Source organism: Apium graveolens, chromosome 1 (assembly GCF_009905375.1).
Source record: "Apium graveolens cultivar Ventura chromosome 1, ASM990537v1, whole genome shotgun sequence".
Classification (NCBI taxonomy): domain Eukaryota; kingdom Viridiplantae; phylum Streptophyta; class Magnoliopsida; order Apiales; family Apiaceae; genus Apium; species Apium graveolens.
Window position 1 is genome coordinate 118,880,375 of NC_133647.1, and position 13,295 is coordinate 118,893,669.

Genomic DNA, 13,295 nt, shown 5'->3' on the forward strand with positions numbered 1-13,295 from the left:
ATGAGATCTGGCATATAGCCAGATGGTTTTCTTTCAAGAGAAATGAAAACCTAGTGTGTAAGCTGCTGCGAACCATATGTGGTTTAAAGCAGGCTTCTTGAAAGATGGAACATTCGTTTTGATGAGACAATCAAAGAGTTTGATTTTATCAAAAACGTAGATGAACCATGCATCTACAAAAGGGTTAGTGGGAGCGCGATAACATATCTTGTATTGTATTGAAATAAAGTTAACACACATAACAACATAGCAGACCCACTCACAAAGCTACTTTCTAAAAGTCACTTTGATCGTCATAAAGACAAGATGGGTATTAGATACCAGAGTGATTGGCTTTAGTACAAGTGGGAGATTGAAAGGAATATGTCCTAAGTCCAATCATGTATTAGGATTTAGGAATAACTTTTTATATAATCTGTTTTGATTTCATTGATTTTAATAAAAGACTTGTTTTGTTTTTATTACGGGATTTATCTATTTAAGTGTTTAAATAAGATATACCATAGTTTAGAGTAAAGCTTTTTATGGATTATGATGAGATCATAATAGTGAGACCTAAAAAGATGATAACTCTAAACTTAAATAGTTCCTGGTCAAAGAATTACTAACTGGTAATTAATAATCCGCAAAGATCGGTACATACTATGCTTGCTTCATTATGAAGGATGTCTGTTCTCATAGACATTTGTGTGTTGACACTATAGCTAGTATGTAGGTGCTTATTATAGAATAAGTTCACTGAACATGACTCGCACAGCTGAACAACTGATGGAGTTCACTCACGTGTCAGCAGTTGTTCTCCTAGACTTGAGGTCTTCATAGTCATCTTGTGTACACTGAACTATGCTTTGGTTTAGTTCTTAGTCTCCAGGGACAATTATTAGGGCTCTACTGGGTATAGGAATTTGTACACGAAGATAGTGTATGATCAATAAAGGATCTACCCCTTCCAGTGAAGGAAGCGAATGTTCAAGGCTGATCCACTTATGCTAGTTCAGGAATCTCTGGCCAGAGTAAATGAAATTAGAAAGGAGTTTCTAATTTGCATAGAACTACGCATAGTAAATGGTAAACAAGTGATTCAATTAGATAGGCTTGACACGAGATCCATGCCTTGTAATTAATCGGGACATTGTAGGGTAGAAGGAGTTTATTGTACGGTAACTATTCACTGAATAGGTTCTTGGTATTCTAAGCAGTGAATTCATATTATCCGGATAGTCATGATATGCTGAGAAGTATCCCTCACGATGTAGAATAAATGTGATTAATTAATTAATCATATTTAATAAATTAGAGAATTTATATAAATAATGATAAAATAGTTTTATTATTATTTATTTCTACTACCGGCTTAATATTGAACCTACAGGGTCACACCATAAAAAGAGAATGATTTAATGGTGGAGGAATTAATTAATAATGGCTAATAATTATTTATTTATGAAATAAATAATTAATTGGAAAATTTAATAATTGATTAAATGAGATTTAATTGATTATAAATTAATTAAGAAAAGTTCTTATTATTATTAATTAAAGGATTTAATTTTTGGAAATTAAATCAAGAGAGAGAATTATTTCTAAAGTGTTTAGAAAAAGGATTAATAATTAAAAGGTGTTTTAATTATTAATGAGAATAAAAAAAATGGGATAATAATAATATTATTTATGGGAAAATTTCAGCTGAAAATTTTGCCTATAAATATACTATTATAGACCCTATTTTCATTCTAACCCGGAATCGGAACCCGAAAACCCAAAAAGTTTGGAAAACCCAATTCTCTCCACCTCCTTCCTCCTCCTTAACATCGTTTTCTTGGTGGATATCGGTGGAGTGCTTCACACTTGAGGAGCAACTGCTAAGGATCTCTGATCGTTGTCTCCGAATTATTTTAAAAGGTTAGATTCGATCCCTCGAATTTTTATTCATGATCTGTATGCTTTTATTTGGATTTTGTATGTGTAAAAGTGTTTTGCCATGCCCCCGCTGCGTTAAAAATCCAACACAGATGACCGATGTTAAAGTTCCTTTAGACATCAGTTATTTTTAAAACAATGTTACTGCATATATTAGACATCGGTCGATAAAAAAAACCGTTGTCGATAGTTATTTTCAAAAAATAAGAAACGTGAATTAGACATCAGTTTATAACATAACCGTTGTCGAATTTTCTTAGACATCGGTCTAAAATCACAACTGTTGTCTATGGTTAATTTTAAAAAAAATTAAAAAAAAAACGCGCTTACTTTCCCCCCGGTTCCTAAATATTTCCCCCCTTAATAACAAATATATTTCCCAGATTTATTTTCCCCCCTTCCAAAATCACTTCTTCCTTTTCCCCCTTACCTCACCTCCCTCTCTCTCCCCCGTCTCTTTCCTCTCGCTCTCGGTCTCACATCTCTCTCTCTCTCTTTCCCCTCTCTCTACATATATATTACTATCTCTCCGTCTTACATTATCTGTCACCATCTCACATTATTTCTAATTAGGGTTCCAATTGAACCCCAAATTGAAGAACATCTACGATTAATCAAACTCAAGCTTCGAGAAACCTAATTTGTTAAGAATCTGGCTTGGTTTCATTGTTCAATTGGATTTTGTTTATTCTTCATCTTGATTTATTTCCTAATTATTATTGGGTTTGGTTTTTAATTTTGTTTTTTTTTCTTTTTTCAACAGATTTGGAAGTTCATTGAGCTTCAACATTTTGGATTCAATTGAGATGTCTTAATTTCTTCTCCTCCTCCTCTCATATGCCGCTGTCATTATCATCATGTTGTTGACTCTTTTTAATCATGATTAGGAACGTTATCTCGATCTCTCTCTTCACCAACAACAAGGTTTGCTTTCTTTCCTTTCATTCGGATCCCAAATAAACATTATATATGCCTTTAATTTTATTTTCTGTGTATATATGTGGCTGTTATATTGAGTACCTCAACTATTTTGTTGCCTATGCTCTTGTAAGGCAGTGTTTTCAAGTTTATATCAGTGCTGCGTCACCAGATGATGAGTGGTTGTTAGATGGTCTGGCTTGGTTCCTAACAGACTCGTTTACTAAACAGTTTTTGGGGAATAATGAAGCATGCTATAGGCGGTATAGGGCAAATTGTGCTGTCTGCAAATCAGATGACAGTACAGCAACTGTTTTCCTTGTTTGTTGGTAGCGGAGAATAGATAAAGTGAATTTCTGGCCTTGAATATACTTGTTCATCAACAGATACATTTGCTAATTTCTTCCTTTTTATGGTCATCGACTTTGTCAAAATTATTTAATCAAGCCTTGGAAACTATAATTTCTTTCCTGACTAGAAGTTGGTACTTTGAAAAATTGTATTTTTCAGTTCTATGGCAAAAGGATGAGAGGAGCTGAAGAAATCAGACCTAAGGTCAGTAAGCTGCAACACCAATGGCTGATCATTTCTCTGGAGATATCCTTGCAGAAATTCTAAAAAGACTGCCTCTGGAATCTGTGCTCCGGTCGAGGTGCGTTCAAAAATCATAGTATCATCTTATATACCACACACAATTTTGGTTCGTTCAGAAATCATGGTATTAACTTCCAAATGATTGGACTGTTTGTTTTGGTGTTATTTGGGGGGGGGGAGGTTCTATTCCACACACAGTTCCCAGGGTATGCTTTGTTTGAACTTGTAATCATTTTGATTGATTAGAATTTTATTTAGCAAAAAGAAAGGAAAATAACAGGTGCTGTCATTAGAACTATTGTGAACTAAAGTGTTGATGATATTTGATAAATAATATGTTGATTTCTAATTTTCTGCATGCAGGCATGTTATATACTGAAGCTATATCGATGCCAGTGAAAGCATAAGTCTGTCATAGATTGTACTTGCTCGTTCTACTCAAGTCTTTGTCAAGGTATGGAGAAACGTCGATGATATGTTTAATTTGACGCAAACTGTAGTTGAAATCGAGCCTCAGTTCCTATATTATCTTTATAATATCAAAAATAAATATGGAATGGATTTAATAATCACAATGATGGGTTTCTGTAGAGTGTAGACCAGTTGCTAGAAGCATAAACTAAGTGCACACTGATTTTGCTAATTTTACTTGATTTCTTCAGAACATACTTGAACCTGTATTTGCATAGGGTGCAACAAAAATACATATTCAGGCAACCAGTCCAGCTATCCAAACCAACACAGGTAATATATTTGTTGCACTTGTAAATGTCAGATTGTAAGAAAGCTATCATTTTTATATATTAAATAGATCACATGTATTACTGTGATGTTAAAGAGTTTGTAGTCTGTCTGCAAAGGAATGCTAAACCAGCTATAAGTCTGTTTAGTTATAAGTCTCTAACAATTATTCTATGATGTGCTTAAATTTTTATTTATATTTTGGTATTCTTTTGCTTGAAAAATGAAATCATTCTAAGATGTTTATAGTTAAAAATCTTAACTTAATAGTTTAAATCGAAAAATTGTTATTCATATCTATTCCGTCAAAATCCTGGCATGTATGCTGTTTAGATATATATTCAATGTGATATATTTATAGTTTATGGTTAGAGTTCTGTCTCGAAGAGCCTTCATTTCTTTATATGTAACCACTTTGTTTGCTGGTTTAAGCTAAAATTATTGTTCATTTTTACTTTTCAGCGGCTTAATCTTGTTGAAGATGTTGTCAGAGTACATTGATATGAATGATTCTTTGTCAGCGCTTTCTACCGAAATTATGCAGCGTGTTGTTGAGCTCTTGAAGTTCTTCAACACAAAGACTTGCCAGCTTGTCCTTGGTGTTGGGACCATGCATGTATTCTACATAAGACAGTAATTCGCCCTTCTGTATGACTGCAGTGTACTTTGTACTATTAAAATAATTTGAAACGATATGCTAGTCATTTAGCCCACTGATGACATATGTTTATAAGATGATTTTCTTTTGTTTTGTGATATAAGTTTCACACTTGATAGCCTATTTATTTGAATTGAAATAGATGTCAGAGCCGTAAAGGAAAAGAATGGTGTTTACATTCCATATGAAAGATTCACACAGGATGAAACTGGAAAGAAGGTAACCTTTTATAGACATTACACAAACAATATTGAATACTATATAGTCAATCTCAGTATCCATGTTTTGAATTTTGAAGACAATATAGTATTATTTCTGTGTATGTTTTGTAAATTACTTCCAATCAATTATGATATGAAAGCATAACAACAAATGATAATGTCAACGTTGCCAAGTAGTTTCAGTGTGCATGCATTTGTTTGTGTAATTTTTGGCTATCTTACCTCTTTAAAAATTGTTACTTTTTGATACATGGTAACACCAAGTGTGGGCCCAAAAGCATGGTAATTGCAGGTTAATTTTTTTCTCAAATGATTAACTAAGCTTGTCTTTCCAATTTATTGTGAAAGATGTGAATCAGTTTAGCGTGTTTTATTGAAACATTTAATAATAATGTTCACTCCCTGTGTTATGGTTTGATTCATTTTAGCAGTGATTAGTGCTCGTGAGAAGGCAAATAATGATGAGACTTGCAAGAAGATTGGAGCTGACATGATAAGAAGACTAGCCCGCATAAAAGGGGATGACTTGAGTACTAGGAATATGGTTGATTTTAAACCCTGAGATTAGTTGTACTTATCACCGGAATAGTTTGTTTAAAATGATAGTAGTATTTGAGATAAGTTATAGACATTGAGAATTTGTTGATCTTGAATTCGATTGGGTAATAATATATATATTGGTTGATTTTTGATAATCAAGTTTTTTCAGTATTGTGGTTAATGCATTGTGTTATATTCGATGTTAATATAGGGATATCATCATATGTAAAAAGGGTAATAACATCAATTCTAGAATAAACAACCGATGTCTATTTTTGAAATTAACATTGGTTATATTAAATAAAATGATGTTAAAATAGGTTTTTAACAATGGTTACATATATATAACCGATGTCTAATCTGACATTTGACATCAGAATTTTTCCAGAACCGTTGTGAAAGTCTGTCTTAGACATCGGGTAAAAACCGATGTCTATGAAAAAATACATTTAACATCAGTCACGAAGACATCAGTCATTTTTTACATAGACATCGGTTTTTAACCAATGTCTAAGGTGTTTTTTCTAGTAGTGTTCTATGCGAGACATGAGAACCAGTGCCAGTCAACCTAGTGCAACAATGATTCCTGAGCCCGTGGAAGCATAAACACAGGCACACTCACAGGAACCTACCTATATTGAGCATGTTCCTTCAAAACCTGTAGAATCTAGGAAACCAACCACCTCATCCTCTCAAAAGGATGAGGTGAGTAAAAATAAGAGAAAGGGGGTAACCTTAACAGTTTTGTAAGAGAGTGGTGAGGAAAAACTGAAGCTGAGTCACCCCTGGTCAAGAGATCAAAGAAAGGTAAGAAATCTGAGCTGACCACTCAAGCCACCTCTGTATCCTCCCAACAGGATGCAGTTGTAAAAATGGGGACTAAACAGACTTTAGATACATCTTCTCAATAGGGTGTGTCTATTGAAAAGAGCATTCACCCCAATGCACCTTGTATAGAGTCTACACAGCCTGCACCTGAAGCAATTCAAGTGTATGGTAGGAGGAATAAGGATGGCACACATAGTGAGGGCACATCTTTTGAAGCTCCCTCATCCATTCAGGGGGAGCTGCCAACACTCGCATTTGAGAAACACTCTTTAATATCTCAAATTTCTTCTCTACCAACAGCACTTGAATCCAATTCTCAAGTGCAAGATAAATCAAGTGACTTGGTTCAAGAAACCTTGCTAACCACCCAGACACCTCATTTAGATGGTGAGAGGCTACTAGCTGGGGTAGACCTTGATGACACCATCAAAACCATGGGGGATTCATCAGTTTTTATGAAGACCCCATGGATGTCACAAATGCACCTTTATGTGCAAATCACCCTTTACAGACTATAAGGTTTGAGGGTAGTACTCCTGAGGGGGAGCTATCTAAATTCTCTCCAATTCAATTGGAGGTGCCTCATGTAGGGACAACTCCCCTCAAAACCCTAGCTGAAATTGCCTTGACAATTGAAGCTGGGAGTACAATTTCCAATGACCCTGCTATGGGAGAGACAAGTTTATCACTTTTAAGTGACAGTGCTTTGCAAGAAGCACAAGGGTTTGAGACTGGTGCACATGACAATAACCCAGTCAAATCCCCTCCAATTCAATTGGAGGTTCACACTTTAAGTGAGGAACAACAACTTATCAAAACCACAGAGCAATCTGTGAGTAAAACTGTGACTTCAGTCACAAGTGGTTTTGATGCTCAACCCTCTACCTCTCAATCACATCTCATCTCTCAATGGCTCCAAGACACTAAAAATCAACCATCTACTATTGAAGATCTTAGAGTTGATCAACTTGGAGGCCTGGCTCAAATCTCACAGCAGCTACTCACATTTAATATGTCCAACCAAGATTACCAAGCTATCATGCTCTCCTACCAGGATGATGTGGAAGATAATCAAGCCAAGATTGTTGATGAAGCTGGTCAAGATGCCAACTGTGATGTTTGGTTGGACAAGGACTTCACAATTGAGATGGATGGTGTGTTAGAAAAATTCAGAGAGGAGTACATTACGATCTTGTGAAGCAATTCCAGATCCCTCACTCCACAGGAGGTATATGATGCCATCAATGAGGTCTACAAGACTCAAATCAAGCTTTCCAAAACTTAGGAAAAGCTCTACAAATAATATTGAATGGACATCAAGACAAAGTAATGAAGATGGTCAGGGAAAAGATGGACCAAATCATCCCTTCACAAACTGAGATCAAAAATGAATTTAAAACCTTCTCAGACCACATGTCTAGATATGATCTCAGTGGGATTGATAAAAGTGTAAATCAGCTCTAAGATTCATTTATAGCCTTGCACAAAGTTGTTCAAGAGCATATCACTAAATCTAATGACTCAAGGGTCACTGCAAGATACACTCCTTCACCTTTGGTCATGGATGAAATTCAGAAATTTGTGCAAGCTACCTTTGGCCAATCTTCTGCTATCTCTGCTACAAGCTCTTCTTCTCAAGACAATCAAGAACTCAAGACTCAAGTAGCTTCTTTGGAAAACTCCAATGCTTCTCTCAACATTTAGGTCCAGGCTTTGACTTCTCTAGTCAAAAGTCAACAAACAGACATAAAGATCCTGGTGGAGTCTCACAAGCACCTTCAAATGCAAAACTCTGTTGCTTTGGGAGCCATCATGGGAAAGCTCAACATTCCTTTACCATCACTTCCAGAACAGATAAGGCCTGAAATTCCTACTCCCCTCCTCATGCCTGCCAACAAGACTAAGGGGGAGATCGAGGCTAGGCTGGCAAAATCCAGATCATCTCAACAAGTCCAGGGTGCTGAAAAATATTTAAATCAAGAAGTAGACCTTGACATGGAGAGTCTTATTAGGGCTGCTGAAGTACCACACCTGATCAGAGAATTTGATGAATTGCTTAAGGCCCTAAAAGCTTCTCTCAATAATAATCACTTCACATACAAAAAGGCCCTGGACAAGACAATAAATTTCATAAGGGTGATCATCGTAAATCAAGAAAATTTTCTACAAAAGAAGATAGTGATCAATGTAAATGACTCTGGGATAGACAGATGTATGCAGGTGTCCCTCAATTATCTTGTCTCAAGGAAGGCATCTGAGTTGGACATTCTGATCAACAAAGTCAGAGTTGTGACTCATGAAGATACCTTGTTGCTAACTGAATTGAAGAATGCACAAGTGGCTGCTTTTCCTGAAGCATACCTAAAGCCAAACAAGGGTATAACATACATCTATCCAAACACAAAATACTTCAAACGCTTCCAAATTCCTAAACAATGTGTCATGGCCAACAAGAAGCTAATCATGATTCTAAAAACTGGCTAAAAATCTAAGAAAAATAAGAACTTTGATGATGTAGAGATGATAAAGCTATTGGGGAGATACCTGAGTGATGCTGAAGCCAACTTGCCCAAAACTCAAATCAACAAGGATGATTTGGATGACGATGAGCAGAAGAAAGATGATCAAAATCCTTCTGGCTCAAATCCAAGTCAATCCACTAAGCCATCTGGCAGCAAGGGTGGAGATAAGAAGAATGAGGATGATAAGAAAAATGATGAGAAGAAGAGAGCTAATGAGAGAAAAAGTAAAAGGAGACATGATGGCTCGGAACCACAACAAACCCTAAAAATCCAAACAGCCCTAACTCAACCTCTACCTAAACCTTTTGTACCAACAACCCCAATCAACAAACCACTTCTAACCTCTAAACCAAAGTTTCTATAAAAACAAACAACTAACTCTTTCCTAAAAATTCCAATCACCACAAACCAAACAATTCTCAAGAAAATCACAACCATGCCTTTAGCCAAGCCTTCACTAAAATTCAATCTCAAATATGTTGGGAGGAAGCCTAAGAAAACCAAGCCTACAGAAAAAGGAGAAGTCACTAAAAGGGCCATCTGGAACTGCTTCAAGTAATCTGACTTTCTACCTTTGAATTGGTGCATCTCAGATGAAGATTATTTTCAACAACTTGCTGAGGAAATAGTCAGAGTCTGGGTTGTATCTCTAAGGGAAGTTAGAATTTTCTAGGAAGATTGGTCATTCACCTTCCTTGGCTACACTTTAATGGATTCACTCTCTCCCACAAAAATCAAGAGAGTGATAATCCTGCTAAAGGATAAGGATTCTGCTACTAGAGCATGGAGATCAATCCTGGCTGAATGGTTGATTGTGAGAGAAGAAAGAATAAAAAGGAATGAAGCTGAATCTGAGGAAAGAAAAAAAAAAGTATGATGAGGAAATAGAAATGTTCATAAAAAAGTCAGAAGAACTGAAAGCAAAAGAAAGGAGCAAATATCTAAAGATATGAAGTTTCTTAACATCAAAGATGGACAATTCTCAAGGTTTAGAATTGATTTACTAAACAGTGGTTATCCAAGGGAAGACAAGTTCAAACTAGTAGAAGCTCTAAGTGGAACACCTATTGTAGAAGAACTTGAAATTCTTGTTCAGTTAAGGGATATTCTTAGAGAAGAAACATAAGCAAAAACAGTCTTTACCTGATTCTTGTAACTACTTAAATCTTGTAAATCTTCTATTGTATAAAAGTTGTAATTGTGTCAATTTTCATGTAATTATTATACTTTCCATTTTAACTTGGGGTTAGTCTTGTTAACAGGCATGAATTTGTGTTAAGCAATCTTCTCACAAATTGGGGGAGATTGTTGTGCAAGACATGCCTGTACCTTAATAAGACTAAATCAAATTGACAACCCTAAGTTGTATTGTTATCTTAGGGGGGTGTATTCATTTCAGATTTTAAAGGATTGTTAATAATCTATGGATTTTAAAAGATTTTCATTGATTTGAATTCTTCGTGGATTTTGATGGAGTTGATCCAAAATCTTGTAGAGTCTTGCAGATTTTGTGGAGTTTTTTAGAAATCCATCAAAATCTCATGTATTTTGAAGAGATTTCAAGATTTTAAAAATGTACTAGCAAATCCATCAAAATCCACAACTTTTTAAATAAAAGAAAATCCATGGACTTTTGAATACTATCAAATTTTGATGGATTTTTTAAAATCCAAATTGAATACCACCAAATTTTGATTGACTTTTTAAAATCTAAATTGAATACACTCAGATTTTAAAAGACTTTTTCCAATCCTTGTTGAATACCTTCAGATTTTAAAGGATTATTCAAAATCCAAATTGAATACCCCATGATTTCTAAAATCCATAAAAATCCTTTAAAATCTCAATTGAATACACCCCCCTTAGTTTGCATTTGTACTTGTAATATTTAAAGTCTGTAAAAATGAAAAAGTGCATACTGGAGTCTTTTTATTTAAACGGTATCAAGCCTAAGGATTCTATATGGAAGAATATCAAGAAGATCATGCCTCGGAAGAATTTTGAAGAAGCTTGGAGTTGAATAAATCTGTTTGGATAAAAATATTTCAAGTCAAGATCTCTACAAATCACAGATTTAGTGTTATAGAGAAGTCACTCGAGAACTCCAAATGACTTATCGAGAAGTCAGGAAAGCTACTAGAGAACTCAGAAAGATATCGACAAGCCAATTGAAGACATGAAGATTGGAGATATCGACAAGCCATTTCTTCACTAGAGAACTCAGAGTTATCGACAAGTCAACATTGATTAGAGAACTCTGAGTTATCGATAAGTCAAGTTCCACTAGAGAACTCAGAGATATTGATAAGTCAAAATTCACTAGAGAACTCTAAGTTATCGACAAGTCAAAGTGAAGACATGAAGCTGAGAGATCTCAACAAGCCAAATTCTCTTATAGAGAACTCATAGACCTCTACAAGTCAAATTTACTATGGAGTATTAGAGATCTCGATAAGTCAATATACTTATTGAGATGTCAAGATCTCTATATGCCTAACTGGAGATCTCGAGGTAAATTCTCAAAGTTTAAATTGCAGACCAGTTCAATATCCAAGATCTACAATCAACAAATAATCCAACCAGCTGGATTGACAAGTCTACAAAAAGCAGCTTGAAGGATGTGCAAGATCAATGGTGAAGATTAACTGACAAAGGAAGATCAAAGTAAACACAGGGTGCTAAGATATGTTAAGCCAGAAATAGAAGATTCATTTTTCCTAAAATGAAAATGACAAGTGACAGTTTACTAAAGTTTAATAGCATGTCTTATTGTACAATGTGTAAACCAACAGTTAACTGAAGTATAAAGTTAACACTGGTCCTTTGTTAGTTGTAACAATTTAGATAGAAAATCTTGTAACACTCTCAAGAAGAAGCTAAGCTCTTTATTAACAAAGAGCCTAGAAATTTTGTAGCAAAACATTCTTAATTTTAATATAAAATTAAGTGAGTTTTGAAAGATCTATGTTCTTTATTATTGCATGTTTAATTTCTGCAGTAACACATTTCACTACAAGATTTGATTTACTTTGTTCAACCATAAAGAATTCAAGAAAAGCACAAAAACACCTAAAACACATTACCCCCGTGTGTTATTCATTTCCTAACACTACTAATCCGCAACCAAATATTCAAATTCGGCATGAAGAAATGCTGAAATGCCTCACTCATAAATAATATTAAATTAATATAATAGACAAACATAGATACATATATCTATTATACTTGAACACAATTTCAAACGAAATAAAATAAAATCAATATAGTATTCAAACCAATACATAATCAAACCATATTTTTAGAGTCAATCAAGTAATTAACGCATCAGTAGGCAATGATGTGAATAAAATAAAAGAAGGAAACCCTCGCACATTAAGACACAAAATAATAAAATTGCAATCCCAAAAATTCAAAATGATAGTATTACCATATAAAAAAATAACACTTGTCTTAATTATCCTCACACTAAAAAACTAGTGAGAACTGATACATATAATCTAGAGTAATCACAATTCGCAAACAAACATACATTATACATACCATTGATGTAAAAATAAAAGAACGTGATATAAACCTATTCAAATAATAAAATGATGTATACAATAAAATGGTTACAAATACGGTAAAGAGACGAGGGAGAAAAATGAGAGCCGTATATGCAGGACGAATCATAGAACAAATCACAAGAATCGTTTACACCTATTCATGCAAATATAAGGCCAAAAAAAGCCTAGGTGTCAGCTAAACCAGTGGCGGATCTAGGGGGGGTCCCTGGCCCCCCTAAATTGAGAATATAATCATATTAGTGTTAGCATTTCACATCTCGTTTTCTTAGTGCAGCTGGTTTTGTGTAGTCTTCTCATCCCTAAATACCAAGGTTCGATCCAAGCAACATTTTAAGTCTGTTCCTTCCTTTCCCAACTCCAACTCAAATTAACAATACTCCTTTTGCTTAATTTTTGATGCAGTTTTTTTTTCATTTTTCTTTTCTTTTTAATGTTTTAATGAAAAGATGCATATATTTTTAACTTTCAAAAAGATGTATATATTTTTAACTATTACTTAGTGAATTTGATTACTTAAAACACAGAGATATGTGTTAAATTCAAATAGTTTTTCATTTTTTAACGCATCTTACACTCAAAATTATATTATTCATTTTTAAAAAAATTATAATATAAAATCGGCCCCCTAAAAAAATTTTCTGCGTCCGCCACTGAGCCAAACTACAAGTATCCAAAAATACAAACACCATATGAACAACATACAAAATATGAACTCAAGGGACCTAAAGATTAAAGAACAAACGAACGTCAAATAAACAAAATTGAAGCAAAAAATAGATACATACAT

General features: G+C 34.4%; 1 long non-coding RNA gene across 2 annotated transcripts; it reads left to right on the forward strand.

The window, feature by feature from the left end:
* The first annotated feature begins 2,539 nt into the window (after positions 1-2,539).
* Positions 2,540-5,608, forward strand: LOC141720547 (uncharacterized). 2 transcript variants are annotated; one of them, XR_012574427.1, is made up of 6 exons: positions 2,540-2,844; positions 2,973-3,490; positions 3,796-3,886; positions 4,095-4,176; positions 4,974-5,050; positions 5,484-5,608. It is a non-coding gene; the product is annotated as an uncharacterized LOC141720547 (long non-coding RNA). The 2 variants fall into 2 exon arrangements; XR_012574426.1 differs by having other exon boundaries at positions 2,977-3,490.
* Positions 5,609-13,295: the final 7,687 nt, after the last annotated feature.